Source organism: Prinia subflava, chromosome 17 (genome assembly GCF_021018805.1).
Source record: "Prinia subflava isolate CZ2003 ecotype Zambia chromosome 17, Cam_Psub_1.2, whole genome shotgun sequence".
Taxonomy (NCBI): domain Eukaryota; kingdom Metazoa; phylum Chordata; class Aves; order Passeriformes; family Cisticolidae; genus Prinia; species Prinia subflava.
The window spans coordinates 5270066-5286335 of NC_086263.1; the positions used below are offsets into that span (position 1 = coordinate 5270066).

The 16270-nt window shown below is 47.5% G+C and overlaps 1 protein-coding gene across 4 annotated transcripts in view; it reads left to right on the forward strand.

Annotated features, from left to right (window-relative positions):
• The first annotated feature begins 1060 nt into the window (after window positions 1-1060).
• The window catches only part of ABAT (4-aminobutyrate aminotransferase), a 50173-nt gene continuing 34963 nt past the window's right edge, over window positions 1061-16270 (forward strand). Inside the window, exon 1 of one of the 4 annotated variants that reach the window (XM_063414012.1) lies at window positions 1061-1196. The gene's annotated coding sequence lies outside the window, so the exon portion shown is untranslated. Of the gene's footprint in view, window positions 1197-1238; window positions 1262-1595; window positions 1730-9712; window positions 9853-16270 lie in introns of those variants that run through there. The other 3 variants (XM_063414016.1, XM_063414015.1, XM_063414013.1) reach the window with 3 other exon arrangements.

Here is a 16270-nt window from a genome sequence, read left to right on the forward strand (position 1 = left end):
TCGAGCCTTCTGTGGAGGTGCTTGAGGGCTGAGCAAGGTCTGCCAGCTCCCCTCTCTTTGACCGAGTGTGCATCCACTATGAATCCCAGTTCTGGGAGGTTCCCTGGACAGGGAGAGGGTGCCCGTGTGCTGCTCACAGGAGAGGGGACCGAGGTGTACATTTCAGAAGCTCTTTCATAGCCAGGTCTTAGGTTTTGAAGAAAACCAAGACTGTGAATGAGACATGGAATTCTGTAAGGTGAGAGTCCAGGTAGGGTTCGACATGCTTGCCATGGGTTCTGTTGTGGACGAGATACATAATAATATTTATTACTGGGTTGGAGCTTCCAGGGCATGCAAATAGCACATTGCTGTAGCAGAACCAAGCAGCGGCTGAGCAGAAGGGCTCATTATGGGATTTGAGCTGCTTCAGTCAACTACTGCCCACAACAAAAACGTGGTTTGTCTAGGCCAGGCTTAAATGCTGGTGAAGCTTTGGGTTCTAAATTTGGAGTTAAACCTCACACTAGGTTTAATTTGAATTTCTAATCAGAGTTAGAAGATCAAGAGACTTTCTCAGTAGCCGCCTTTGCTAAATTATGTCCCAAGTGGCAGCAGGTAAATACGAGGCAATAAGGACAGTGGGTCTTTGTGGAGCTTTAACAATGCAGGCACGGATTCCCATCGCGTTTAGGAAATAGGCTCCGCTCCGCTGCCTTTGTCGCGGATGCGCGGTGGCCCACGGAGCAGGGGGAATCGGGGCAGGCGGAGAGGAGGGCGGGCAGCCCCTTGCCGAGCGGCCACCAGCGCTCCGAGCCCGCCGGCCCTGAGGGTCCTCGCCGGCCTCTCTATCCCTGAGGGTCCCTCCCAGCCTCTCTATCCCTGAGGGTCCTCGCCGTCCTCTCTATCCCTGAGGGTCCCCCTGAGCCTCTCTGTCGCTGAGGGGCCCCGCCGCCCCTGAGGGTCCCCGCCAGCCCCGCCCCTCGCGCCCCGCCCCGCCCCTCCCGGCGGGGGCGAGCCGCGGCCGCGCTCTCCCATTGGTCGCGACGGGCGCGGGGCCGCGGGCGGCGGCGCTGATTGGCCGCGCTGCAGGGCGGGGCCGGGGGGCGGCGGGGCCGGCGGGAGCGCGGCCGGCCCAGCCCAGCGCAGCCCCGCGCAGCCCGGCGCGGCCGCCGCAGGACGCGCAGCCCCGCAGGACGCGCAGCCCGCACCTCCCGGTGAGCGCCCGACCGCGCGGGGCCGCGGACGGGCCGCTGCCTTCGCCGCCCGCCGCTCCCTCCCGGTAGCGAGACTCCCCGCGGGCCCCCGTCTCCCGCCGCCTCCATCCCCGCAGGCGCCGGTGCCGCCTTGCCGGGTCAGCCCCGCGTCCCCGGGCCAGCCCCGCGTCCCCCGCCGCTCGCTGATGTCCCCGGCCCGGCGCACCCTGCGGGGAGCGGGGCGGCGCCATCCGCGACCGCCGGGCTTCCGCTGGCGGGCGGGGGTGACGGGGCCGGAGCCGTCCTGCCCGCTCGGGGGGCCCTGCCCTGCCCTGCCGGATCCCAGCGTGGGGCCGGACCGCGGCGGGGCCCGGCGCCGTCCCGGGGACCGCGGGGCGCAGGAGGGTTCGCCGCTCCCCGCGCGTTCCGCCGCCCCGGGAGGCGCTTTGGGATGCTCCGTGCCCCGGCGGCGGCACCGCCGACAGGCGCCTGGGGCCCGGCACGGAGCTGCGGCGAGGAACGGGGGGAAAAGGGAACGCGAGGGCACAAAACCCGTGAGAAAACAGCTGCGCACCGTGGGGAGAGCGGCACTGGCTTGGCGTGGAGGGCGCCCTGGCTGAGGTGTTGCAGGCAGCTGAGTAATGGTGTTAGTGGAGGCCTGGTGCTGCACTTCGGCTGAGGTTCAGCTGGGCTGTTCAGGTTCCTATCTCCGGCTGGTGCTGGTGATGCAAAACCCAAGCCAATACTTCTTGCTTTGGTTTGATACATCCTTAGCATCACTTCCCTTTCAGTGCTTAAAGCAGCACGGGGCTCTTCAGCCAGAGCTTTGCCTCTGCCTAGCCTCTTTTTGCCCGTGTGATTGTCCATCTCTGTTTATGACATAAACAGAGAAGGAAATGGTTTGCAAAGAAAATGAACTGCTGTGGGAGATTTCCAAGTAATTTTGTAATCAGTAATGAATGTTCAGACTTACAAATACTGGATTTTGCCCTACAGTTCAAAGGCACAGGTGATGGGTATAGGCTCTTTGAAGGGTCTTTGCTTTTACAGTTTGAAGCAAAGAATTTGGTAAAGGTTGAAAGCAAACTGGTGTAAAAGGAGGGTAATATAAGGTTACCTTCTGGAAGCTCTACAGTAAGGAAATTACCTATTGAATCCTGTTATAATCTGGTTATTGTGTTATAAATTGAATTGGCAGTTTTGCAGTGCTTGTTACCTTGGTTTCTTGTTGTAATTGTCTTTTCTTTAGTGTGGGTATTGGGCAAATTCTGTCTGGGGCACAGTTTGTCTTCTCTGACTGGAGTTACAAATGGAGACTTGGAGGTCAGTGATTCAAATGCTGGATCACAGCTCTCCATACTGAAGCACAGTATATGCAAAGAAGGATAATACCTGGATTTTGTAGTGTTTCTCATCCTCAGTGTTTAAAGCACTCCTCAAACATCACCAGTCTGACTGTCCAGATAGGGGAGCTGACAGAGATACAGGGAAAGAAAGCTGTTATTGCAAGTTACATCCTGGGTAGCCCTGTGGACTGGGAATCAGTGTTCAGGTCTTCTGTGTCTGTAGTCTGTGTGTGGCTCCTCCTGGACAATCTCGAGTGCTGAGGACAGTGATTCAGAGATCTGCAGATAAATGGAGACCTGAGTCAGTATGTGTGTGGTGTTATTAATGAGCTGACCTCTTGTAAACTACCTGGGGGAAAAAGCAATAAAACTGTTTTATTAGTCTTTCATTAGGCCTTTAATCTTCTGAGGGATGACAGCCTCAGAGGCGTACTGTACAGTGAGGTATCTTGTGCATCCAGACACAAAGTCAGCTCAAATAAGTGGGTAAAATTGGATATTTATGCCCAGAGGCAGTAAGCAAGCACAGCATGCAAATAAACACCAAGCAAATCTGTAGGTGTCCTGCTGGCAGCTGTGCTGTCATTGGGCAAGGAGAACATCCTGATCTGGATTTTTTCACAAGCAGGGAGGAATTCAGATTCTTGCCTGCTGTGTTCATTCCAACCAGCTCTTGCTGCCCCTGCCAGCAGCTTGGGGGTCTCCAGGTGGTTCCCCTTGCCCTGTCTGTGTGGTGTGGTGCTTAACAGCCAAGTTTGAGAGCAATTTATCCAATGTCCCCACAGGCCCACTGGGCAGCAGCCCAGCTGTAGCTGCCTGTGTGTGCAGGTGCACAGGCAACACTCCTGCCCTGGGAGTGCAGAGTCTTCCTTTGGGTTTGTGCTCTGAGTGTTGGGCCTGAATTAAAACAGCTCAGGTGGTGTCATGATGTACCTCTGCTACTGCTTAGCCTCATAAATTCAGGGATTATTAGAGTTCACAGTTCCTCTGTGGCCAATTGGATCTGTTTCTTGGCTTCTGAGCTTTGTTTCATGAATTCTAGGATTGAGAGTCCATTCCAGAAACACTGTTAAAATGTTTTATCTGTTTCAGTTTCAAATGAAATTCCCTTCCTTTCTTACCCAAATGAAAACTGCTTGTGGAAGTGTCTCAGAAAAGAAGGCTGCTGAGTGGCAATATGTGTATGTGCTATATGAACAGGGTAGCACTCACTGTTGCACCTCTGCTGTAAAGATCCAACCCAGTTGTGTCTTTAAATCCTGCTGGATTGGCTGTATACCAGAAACTTTAAATCAATTGGGGACTCTTTGCACTTGGGTGAATCCCCTTTGCTCTTGGCTTTGCCTTTGTCAGAAGAAGCAGGAAGGAGAAAGGAATAGATCTTGAGTAATTCTCAGATTTCATTTAAGACCCTTTCTCATCATTATTGTTTTCAAGTATGTTTATATTCCTCCTTGTATGTTGCACCTCGTCTGTGTGCACGACTTTTGTTCAAGCAGGCTTTTCCAGTAGCCTGCTTCTTTTGCAGTTCTTTTTAAGCTCTTAAAAGTTTTTCAGGCATAGTGATAAGTCTGAATCAAATAGTGAGTATTTGAAAGAATAAGTAACATGAAAGAGCTGGGTTCCATCAGGGGGAAAGCAGCTGGTGCTGACATGTAGGGAGCTGTGAAAGTACAGGTAAGTAACACAAAAATGACACATCAGAAGCAGTGATGCTTAAAGACCGAGAATCCACCACACAGATAATTATCACTGTGGGCCCATCGCCTGTGGAAGGATGGATATGCTTTAAAAGTTATGTAACAGCTTTATCTTTCCAGAGGGTGAAAACACTCTATTCTTTTTACAGATGGATCTGCTTTCAAATTTCTCTTCTTTATGTACAGAAGAGGTTGCCTTAGGGGTCAGAGTTGCTACCAACTAAAAGTAGATAATTCTTCCAGCCACTGTTCTGGCTGGAAGAACAGTGGTTGAAAACCACTTCTGTCCCCTCTTGGTTTTCTGAATGTTTTGATCTGTTTTATCAGATCATGGTCCTGTTGCCTGAAATGACAGCTATGGTCCAGGAAAACAGAGAAAGTGATATTTTCTTAGCCATATGGTGTTTGTGCAAAAATAACAGCATTCTGGGGGTTTTCCAAAGCATGCAAAGTGTCTAAAACAGAGAATATTGTTGTAAACTATTTCTGTGGCTTTCAGACTCTCTTTGGATCTGTGGGAGTAAGATTCTGTATTGTATCCTTGTATTAGATTGTTTATCTTTCCTTTCACAAAATATTTTACTCTTCATTTTCCATATTTAGCCAGTACTAGTAATTCAGCAGAAGAATGAAGAGGAGCCTTGCTTATGTGTTGCAACTCTTGGCTGCGTGGAAGAGGCTTGTTTCTCTTGCTGTCCAGTAGAGATACATTTACTTGCAGCAGGGAGAATGTTTCTGAAGGGTGGGAAAATGAATCCCACTTTTTGCAGCATGAAGTTTAGGTTCTCTTTTCCTAGGTTTTGCACTTGGAGTATTTTGAATTTTGTGTGTGACAGCTTCTACGGCCATAAATTCTGTTGTGGAAATGGATGCATGTCCCAGCAAGGCTGGACAGTCATGGGATTATTTTATAGCACCAGCAAGGAACCAATCTCATTAAGTTCCTTTGTGAAGGGTTAGGGTTGGGCACCTGAGGTGTCCAGGACACAGGTCTGCCCTAGTGATGAACTCAACTTTTATAAAATGATAAAGCTGTGCTGTCCTGTTTGATGTGAGAAAGCACCAAAGTCACTCAAATAAAAGTACTGCTTTTGTTAAGTGAATGCTGTAAGCTTGAAGAAATGTGAACTAAGTTTTTCACACTTAATTCCCTGTCTTGTGCCATTGTTTCAGTGAACCTCTCTCAGCTTTTATGCAGGAGATAAACTATTTGTGTAGTGAGTGCTTGTATTGTATCAACTCCTTGGGGCTCTGGCTGGAAGGCAGTGTACTCTAGAACTTCTGAGGCAAGGTGCAAGGCACTTTGAAGGCAGGAAAGCTTCAGACTTGGTGACTTTCCTATTCGGATTTTGTGATTTTTCTGAAATGCAACTTGGCACTGGCAGGGAGTGTTTACCTTCTTGTGACTCCTGGGAAACCTGGCAGTTTAAACACTAACCACTAGTTCTGCTGGTGTTTCTGGGGGATGTTCTGCAGCTTGCTAAAGAATTAATGTAAAAAGTCAGTATGTCTCAAATACACTCCAGGTGACAGGATGAAGTGCCAAATTTACTTGTTTAGCTATGTAGCTGTAATTCTGAGAGTAGAAAAAAACTTCTATCTCCAGCTTTCCCTTATCTCAAACACTTTAAAATATTCCTTATTCCAGCAGGAGTTTCCGTTGCTGTCTCCAAACAAAGTTCAGTTTTAATTTTACAAATGAAAATACATTGCTTTGCAGCTGTTATGCCCATATATAATTCTGGTTTACTTAGAAGTTTTTTAGCAATGGCCTCAGAATGCCCGAAGTTTGAAGCCTGGCAAGTTCAAGTACCTTGAAAATTGGCTGGATAGCAAAGAAATTGGGCAATCCTTACCTGGCACCTGCTGGAATAACTAACCCAATTTAACCCTGGCCTGCGTGGGTTGTGCCTTTTCCAAGGTGTGGGCAGCCGGTGGAACCCATAAGAGGCTGCCTGTTCTGGGAGTGCCTCCCTGAGATGTCCTCCCAAGCAGAAAGCTGTTCCTTTGCCTGCTGTTGAGGGAGAAACCTGTAGGTGCTTCCTCTGGTTTACAGTGCATTTGCATTTGGTGCTGACTGCCTTAGGGTGGCTTTGGCTGGGTCATTGGAGGGGTTTGGGTTCAGGCTCCCATGTCAGAGTCTCTGTTCCCTACAGACTGTGTCACTCTCCCAGCTGTATGGGCTGTGTTTGGGAGCATGGATGATCCTGGAATCGGGATCAGAACTTCTCTCATGCATTTCCTTTTATCTCTTCTGCCATCTGCATGTCACAAGCATCAGGTTTCCTCTCCAGGAGCCTTTCAGCCTGCCCGCAGTGTCAGTGTGATGTGCTCTCCTCTTCCACTGCTCTTCCCACACAGCCTTCCAGCCCTTGTGTTTATGGTGTCAGATCTGTTTTAAGAGCTCTTAGTCCTACCTGGGCAGCTCTAAAAACAGATGCTTCTGCCTAGAAGACCATTATAGCTCTGCAGGAGGCACATGCACTGTTCTGCTGGGTGCAGGAGCTGCTCATGTGGAAAGGGAAGCTGGCAGGGGGACGGGGTTGTCTTGGTTTGGAAAGACAGGTAGCCATCAGGGAAATCTGGAGTTTCCCTTGGAATGGAGAACGTAAAGCCCTCTCCCTCCAAATTATTACAATTTGGCAATTAGGAGCTTTCAGGAAAATATATGGGAATAGGAATAACAGTTCTGTACTAGGAGTATTAAAAATACAAATGCAGAAGTACAAAAACAAAAACAAAACCAACACACACACACAAAAAACAACAACAACAACAAACAAACAAGCAAGCAAACAAAAGTCCTAGAAAACCCTGACAGAGTCAGAGATATGACCTGACACCCTGTTGTTGTCAGGGTGTAGAAAGCAGTCCAAGTAAGTCCTCCTGGAGTAACAGATGTTGTTCTGTGGAGTAGAGATGATTCTGTAGAAAAAGGGTGCAGTGGTGGCGAGATGGGTCTGATCTTCCTCTGGGAATCCAGTGCAAACAGGCTGCCTGGTGTTCCTACATCTCAGTTTTTATCTTGGTAGGAGTGGTTGGCTCCTCCCCCCTGGGTGTTCCATCTCCCAATGGATGATGGAATGTGTCAGTCACTGTGAGCCTCAATGGCCCATGAACAGAAGATATCCCCGAGGGTGGGCAGTGGTGACAGAGATCACAAACACTGCCCCACCTGGTTTAACAGCTGGGCTGTTATCAGACGGCATCCGCCCTCCTCCCCCTGGAGTTACAGGAGATAAAGAGAAAGAAAAAAATCTCCCCAACTGGTTTCAACAGATGAAATAGAAGACACTTTTTTTTTTGTTACATAACCCACAGCAGGGGTGAACTGAGGGAAGCAGCAGTGGGAGAGGTGCTGCCCTGCCCGTGGTGTGAGTGGACAGCTCAGCCTGGAGTACACAGCCTACTTGTGGGTGGAATGTTTGCAGGAATTGTGGAAAAGTGTTACCCAAGAGTGTGGATTGTCAGCACGAGGTTTTCTTTCTAGTTGTTTGTTGGGGTATTAGATTTTATTCAGGGCTTTTTTTTTCCTCCCCTTGTAACCTTGGTTTCATCACTGGTTTCTCACAGAACAGAACGGTGGGTGTTGGGAAAACACATAAATTAGTGATGATGTTTTTGTGGTGTCCTATTTTTGATGTTTGGCTCAATTTTAAAGCATCCAGGTTCCATCAGTGAGTGTTGCACTGGGCAAAGCACAGAGCAGCAAGTTCCTCAGGGAAACTTCTTCCCTAGTGCTGGCTGATTTCATGCTGGCTTTGTTGCCTGTACTCGATATAAAACCACCTCTTCCTCTTTCATCCCAGCAAATGAACAACCCTACAGATTTTTTTATTTTTATGAGAGATACCACCTCTTGCCCTTCCAGGCCTTTTCCTTTCTGAATGAGGTAGTGCAGGAATACAGGCTTCAGAAACCACTGAGGAAAACAGGAAAAGAAAATTACTTTGCAGAGAAAAGGAAGAATAATAGCCCTCATTTGTATTTTTAACTCATCAAGCTCAATTTTGATTAAAGACTTGGAACATCACCACAGCACGCCAATTTTGGCTTCCTCTTTTAGTGAAAGATGAAGTGTGTGGAGGTTCTTGGCAGCAACTCTTGACAACAAACACAACTGAAATCAACTCATATGTTTTAATTGGTCTGGCAATACTACAGAAATGTGTATAAGTAACATAAATATGAAAATTAAGGATTTTAAATAAACTTGATGTAACCTAATAGCACTAATATTTTCTGTTTGTATTATGTTTCCTCCCAGTTTGTCTGTCAGGTTCCTTCTCAAATAATGAGAACCAGCCATCTTGCTCTTCTTTGTTAACTCTCTTCCATATCTATCATGAATACACATTTTTTTTGCAAGGTTCTTGCTTCATATTGATGTGTGATGTTCACAAAAAAATTTAGGACACTGGGAACAGAATGCAGGCAGTAAGTTTGTATTGAAGCATTTTTAACAGCTCTCATTGTATATATCTGATTGTATAAATGATTGCCTCAGTGGGAATTAGAGAGCATGACAGGTAAAAAAGCTGTTAGAAACCAAACCAAACTACTGTGGACAGATTTCAGGTGTAAGATGCTTTATGGCAACAGGCCAGAGGGTAATCCTGCCACAGGGTGCTGCGGCCAGGCTGTGAGCCATGGCTTCTCCATCCTTAGCAGCTCCATCACCTCAGGCAAAGCTGAGCACACACACACTGATGGGCCCCTGGGGCAGGTGTGAGGGGTGGGATTCACCTGTATGGACCATCCTGCAGGTGTGAGGGATGGATTTACCTGTATGGTCCATACTGCAGGTGTGAGCAGTGGATTTACCTGTATGGACCATCCTGCAGGTGTGAGGGGTGGATTTACCTGCATGGACTGAGCTGTAGGTGTGAGGGGTGGATTTACCTGTATGGACCATACTGCAGGTGTGAGCAGTGGGATTGACCTGTATGGACTGAGCTGCAGGTGTGAGGGATGGATTTACCTGTATGGACCATACTGCAGGGGTGAGGGGTGGATTTACCTGCATGGACTGAGCTGCAGGTGTGAGGGATGGATTTACCTGTATGGACTGAGCTGCAGGTGTGAGGGGTGGGATTTACCTGTATGGACTGAGCTGCAGGGGTGAGGGATGGATTTACCTGTATGGTCCATACTGCAGGTGTGAGTGGTGGGATTTACCTGTATGGACTGAGCTGCAGGTGTGAGGGATGGATTTACCTGTATGGACCATGCTGCAGGTGTGAGGGATGGATTTACCTGTATGGACCATCCTGCAGGGGTGAGGGATGGATTTACCTGTATGGACTGAGCTGCAGGGGTGAGGGATGGATTTACCTGTATGGACCATCCTGCAGGGGTGAGGGATGGATTTACCTGTATGGACTGAGCTGCAGGGGTGAGGGATGGATTTACCTGCGTGGACTGAGCTGCCATTCACTGTCGTGTTCTCCCCTCTCAGCTCCAGTATAAAGCAAGCCTTGTTTTTTGCTCCACAGCTATTGCTGCAATGCAGCTTCCTGGAGAGGGAAATAGGATTACACAATCAGAGAGTGCTGGTGGAGGTAGGAAAGCAGAGGATGAGCTGGGCTCGGATGAACGCCACATTCCGTGTTTGCAGGGTGGTTTTACCAGGTAATGGATCTCCAGGGGAGCAGATCTTTCTTTGTTCTGTGGTTTGGGCACTGGGTGTTGGAAGGGGCTGCTGGAACGTGATGCTTCTGCCTTGGCTGTTGTGAAAAGCAGCTGAAGCACAACGTGGAAAGAGCTGGTTAGTGTTACAAAGGGAGGGAGTAGAGGCAAGGGGAGACAATGACAAACAGTGCTGGGGCTGCTTTCATGTTATAGGGCCTTTAACTGGGAAGGAATTTACTGGCTGTAGCAACAATCTGTGCATGGCAGTAACTGTCACTGACAAATCTTGTGCTTTTCTTCTTTCAATAATGAAATTCAAATGTCATTTCCTTTTAGCAGTAACAGGAGACTGCTTGACTAATTTCTCATCAGTAATTTATTTTTTCCTTTGGCCAAGAAGGTGATTGGAGAACACCTCTTGTTTCTGATGCAGGGTGTAGGATTCCTGCTGTTCATTTATTCATAAAAAGTGGACCATTACCTGATTGTGTATCAGTTTAGAGTTTATTGTTTTGCTTCTCTGTAGATTTTGGTGTGGTAGGACTGACTATGGCCGTGGGTTCCATGGGTGTTGTTTCAACAGGGAGTCAACTGTGGTGGCTCCTCAGGGTGGACTTCTTGTTCCTCACACTGCCTGGTTGTTTCCTTCCACTGGTTTGCTCTGGGCTGAACTTGTGACTCCACTGGACACCAAGAGAGGTCTGGTGATTTTTCTTCCCCAAATTAGGAATCACTCTGGTGTGGATTGGAGACTGAGTGATGGGAGCAGGAAAGCTAGCTCAAAGTGGGGTACTTTAGAAAAGAAGCTCAGAAGGTGCTATTACAACCAAGGCTAGTTGCATCATTTTGGGATGCAACACTTGCATGAAGTATCTTTTTTTTACCCCACAAAATCTGCAGAGAAAATGAGTTTCCAGAGTGATCTGATAAATGATAGGAAATGGCTCACAGCTTCACTTTTGTTGTTCCAAATGGAAAAGAGAAAGGAACTGTTTGTTATATCTGGTCAAAATCCACATGCAGCCTTGCATAACTGATCCTCTGCTCTGGCTGGTGAGCAAGATTAGCAGGCTTGCAGCCACATTCATCTCTTGCAAAACTCCAGCCTCTGAATATCTTTTATTTATTGTCACTAGTTAACAGCAAAGAGGGAAAAGGAGCAGCTTAAGATGATACCGACACTAACAAAGCACGTGATGTATTTTCTGTGAAGAATTACCTGATTATTGATAAATCATGCAATTGCATCCATTTGATGAAATCCTGATTTTATGAAGGAGAAGGGAAATTTGCTGTTGTTCGTTTCCTGAACTCCTGTGACAATGCCCTCTTGAGAGAGGTTAAATACCAGTAAGGGCAGCACTCTGAAGGGAATTAGTCCCTATCCCATTGTGCTAATACTGCTTACTTTTATGAGCTACCCTTAGGACAATAAACATCGCTCACAAAAGGTTTTTGTTAAATAAATAAACAAACTGTTTAACCTAGCTGCTAGCTCGTTATTCCATACTGATTGTACTCATCCTGGAGTGGTTATCCTGGATTGTTTTCCCACTGTTTAAGCAGCCTCTCTTAACATCACAGTTATACAAGGCCTCCTTCATCAGTTTCTTGATTCCAGGTCCCTCTTCTCTTACCCCAGCGAGTGAGCTGGACTTGTATTAGAACTTTATAAAGATTTGTCCAAACCTTCATGGAAGTTTTCCCAAAACTTGTCAACACTTTTTAACTACCTAAATGTGATGCATAAAATCTCCACTTCAATGTGCCAGACTGAGAAGCAGAGCCCTATTTCTTGTGGGTGTCAGTGTTACCATGAGAGTTTAGGGTGCAGTAGAGATGCACCTCGATGAGCCCTCACCAGTGAGTTTAGCCATTGGCACACTTAGTAAGGTCCAATTTATGTCCTCAAATTTGTATCCAGGTATTTAGTACCTGTGGGATAATGCAGCAGATTCATTAGTTTGGTTAAACAGGCAATATATAAGGAGTAAATAAGCACAGTTCGTGCAGCAGCCTTGTGGATTTTTCCCTAGTGGGCAACTTTCAGGTTTTGATCACAAAAGAATCTTCCAGTTCCCAGTTTTTCTACCTTGCCTTTAATTCAGCAGAGTTCTTTGGCTCATTGCCAACTCTAGTTTTTGTGAATGGGCCCAGTGAAGTAAAAGGGACCACTCGAGAAACATGTATCTTGCTGAATCAGATTGGCACTAGCTTCTTTCTCCATCTGGAGCCCAAAAATAATGTTCTAAACATACTAGGGAATTTAGTAACAGAGTCTTTTTAACACTGTGTACATATCTGTGTTTCCTGAACTGTTTTGAAAACTCCCCAACTGCTATTAAAGGAAAAGGAAGACTCCTTATTACCTATTGCCTCAATAAACAGGAAATAATAGGACTTTTGAATAGTAGAATTTCATAGTAATTGTGCTTAATTCCTATAACCCTTTCCTTCGGAATGTGAAGTTCTCATGTTTAATGGGAATTAAAGCATTTGAAGAACAGAGGAGGGTGATCCCCCTGTCCCTGGGTCAGTGTGAGTTACACAGTTAGTGATTAGTGAGTAGTGCTGGTGCAGTTCAGGTGTGCCCTGCACATGTGCAACCTCTGACTTTTCCAAGCTCAGTGTCTGCCCACCAAATGAAATCCCTGCAGTTAGTGGTATTGATTGTTCTGAATTCCACTCTGTTCATGAGCCTTTTAACTTCTTTCATAAAAGAAAAACTGCCTCTGTACACGGAGTGTAAAGTTATTGGATGTGCTAGGGTAGGAAGCAGCCTTCTGGCCAGCCACAGGCTGGAAGGCTGCAGTGTGCTGCCTTTCCCACAAAGATAAGCAATCTCAGTTGTCCTTTTTATTTTGTTTTGCCCTTCATGGTAATCCTCTTTGGTCAAATAAGATCCTTGTCCTACTGTCTGCAAATCGTTTGCTCAGATTTTTGTCATTAATTTAGGGTCAACATTTATGTAGTCTGTCTTTGTTTCCTTCCTATATTTTAAGGTGAACCTAGTGATTATTGCTCACAGTACCTAAAAGTTGATATGACATTCCAGCTTGTGCTGTCTTCCTTCTCCAAATAGGAATCCTTAAGGGAGGCATTGATTTCCCTCTTCATGCGTGTTTGGGGGCCTGAGACCCTGCTTTTGAGTCTTTTTTGAAGCTCTCTTTTTTGAAAGAAGACTACGACTTGGTGCTGAGTATCCTGCATGCATTGCTCTTTGCTTTGTGATACTGATGTGTTGTGTTCCCATTTCTTGCAGACATGTATGACATTTAGGACTTTGACATCTTGTCTCTACCCTGGAGCTGCTTTTTCTGAATACTGATTTCTCCTCAAGTGTTGTAGCTGCATTTTTTTAATGTTTTGTTTTTCTTAACAAAGTGTAGCACATGCTTTCTAGGCAGGGGATAAGGAGTTGCTGCTGGAATCTGCCATCATTTGCAGTGAAATGCACTGGTAACACAGTAAACCTTCCAATGTTTTCCATAAAAACAAAATATCTTTGATACTAACCATGTGCTTTTACTTGGTGGTGTGGACCAGCCTGGCCAGAATCTGATCCCCATTTTGCCTTGTATCATCATCGTGTATTTCAGAAGGATGTTTGTAGCACTGATACAGAGAAATGCACTAACAGTTGTTTCTACTGAGGTGGAGGATTGTAAAATGGGTGAGTCTTCCCTTGACAGCTGCAAATCAGAGCAGAACATGAACTTAGTGCAGGTGGTTGGCCACAACCTTTCCAATGACAAACTGTTCAAATAGATTTCGTTACCACTGTTCTCCTGATTAAATCAAATGCAAGTCCATGGGGGTTTTGTTACAGCTCCCACTTTTGTGAACTGCACATTTTTAATACATCTTAAATAAATTTTTAGTAGTTATAGTTGCTTCAATTCACTGACATGGGACTTCTAAGTTTTCTTCCCAGGACTTAAATAGTCATTGTCATCCTCTTTGTGCCTCCAGCCTGCCAGGCAGGGTAATTTGTGGGTATGGAGGGATGAAAGCAGCTGTACAGAACAGCAAGGATTTAGGCTCTAAGCAGGAAGTGGCAGTTTGGTCTTAAGCCATTTGATGCAAGGGTTAAAGCCAAAGAAATCCACTACGAATAAAAGTGTACCAACAGAATTGTCTCTCTGCAGGATGGGTTTCCAAGCAGTTGGACATGACATGACTCAGCACGATGGGGCACAGTGCTGACTGGACTCTCTAGGTGATGTTGCTGTATAACTTGTTAGCACTTTGTAGCACAAAGTACTTTTCATCCAGCATCTCTTGTTTAATGAGTTTAGCCTCACATCATCCAAGACAACGCTCAGCAGAGGCACAAGAGCCTCAGTCTTCCTTAGGAGCTGTAATCTTGATTATTACTACACTGAATAAGTGTAGTAATAAATCACTGACACAATGAACTGCTCTTGGTTTCATTGTTTTATATATGGTGTGTCTAAGCACCTATAGCTTTTCTCAGTCCTTTCCCCTCTGCTTTGTGATGTGTACCTGCATTAACCATCTACTTTCTGTGGTAGATTATCTGGCTAACAGGTTCAGTTTAGAGCCATCAGTTTGTTCTTATGACTGGTAACCAGTACAGGCCAGTTTAAATCTGTTATTTACAGTCTGTGTATGTAATTAAGAGCAGATTTTGAATGTGAAGAAGGTGAGGGATGAGGTTCAGTTCTTATTTTGGATCAAATCAACTCCTTGGTGTGGGATCTGTTTTACAAATAACTGCAGTCTGGGCTCCTTTCTTGGCACTTGCTCGCAGTACTCACATGAGATCCCAGGCTACAGTCTCCAAAAAGGGAGAAGGGAACCAGAACAGGATTAACCACGTTGGATTCTCTTCCTTGTTGGTGTTAGTGGCATTTTGGTTGGCAGTTTGTCTGGATGCCGATCAATTGTCCATTTTGTGTAGAAAAGCTCTGGAAAACAACATGGTGACTTCAAAACTTGTACTCCTGCAATGGGTGCAGATGGTTTGTGTGGATGCAGGCATGGCATCTGTCAGTGTGTAAATGACCTGGGCCAGGTGGTGGTACAACGCAGACACTGCAGAGTGTCTGCTCTGCCTGGAGGACTTTGTCCCTCACTCTTCCTGTGTTAGCACTGTGACCATCCCACCACCCACCCCAACCAAACCAGTGCTGCTGCTGTGGCTGCTCCGAGTGAGGGGCAGAAGGGAGAGAGATGCTGCAGGAGCAGAACACTACTGGAGTCACTCACCTGCCAGGGACATTATCTCCTTCCTGTAAGCATTGCAGCTTCCATCTTTGTCCCTTGCTGCTGCTATCTGTCCTTGCCTCTGCCTGCCTCTGCCCCTTCCTTGTGCCCCACTCTGCTCGTGCTGAAGCAGCAGCACAAGTCTGGGGCTCTCTCTGGCTGCTCCCTCATCTCCCCCCTTGCAGACAGGGTGCAACATGTCAGTCTGAACCCAATGCTGAGGAAGCATCCTGCCCAAGGGTTGCATCCCACAGCTGGAGCCTGCAGAGCCTAAGCAGGAGCCCCAGCTCTGATCTGTGCCTGGCTCCCTGCTGCACTGCAGCCCTGCCTGTTGGGGGGCACGGGCTCCCCCTCCTCTGCTCGGGCCATTTTAATGCCCTGATTACTGAAGTGGGTAAGTCACCACCTCTCCTGTAATAATCGCAGATTTCCGCTGTGATTTTTCGCTCGTCGGTTGCCACAGCAACCGTGCAGTGGCTCTGCCGAAATGCTGTCACAGGGATTTAAATGTGAAGCGGCCTCTCGGCGTTCTGGCGCATCTTCCCTCTTGCCCCCTGGCACCATGGCAACCTGGCAGCCCAGCCTCGGCCGTGGCACCCCGTGCTGCTGCCCCCTGCATCCCCGTGCCCGGAGGGTGCTGCCGGTGTTGTGTGGGTGTCCACATCCCCCGTTCCCGGCAGGAGCAGTGTGCAGCGGGAGGTGCCGCTGGGATGCGTGCTGGCTGCCGCTCGTTCCCTTCACCACCTGAGGGGAATGAGCCAAACCAAGGTTGTTCTGTGACACTCGTGTGCCTGGGTGTCACCCTCAGGATATTTGCGAACAGGGGTAAAAATAAGGGGTTTAGGCACAAAACCTGTTCTTCAACTTCCACAATTGTTGGAAACTAAGGAGCCATTTCAAACCTTAATGCAGTCTGGCTCTGCGTCTCAGAATTTGTTTTCAGAGAGCTGCCGAGGAGGCTTTCGGATGGACTCGGACACCCGCATTCCAGATGCTCTCGGGTCTGAGGCGAGTCGGGTGTTCCTCTCTGCTGGCCTTGGCTGAGCACAGGCTGTAGCTGCCAGGAGCTGCTTCCATTAACCTTCATTAACTGGGGCATCCCCCGCAGCCGAGCTGCAGGGCTGCAGCTCAGGGCTTCCTCTGGGTGATGCCTGTCCCCGCTGCGCGGCTGCTGGAAGGAGCTGGCAGC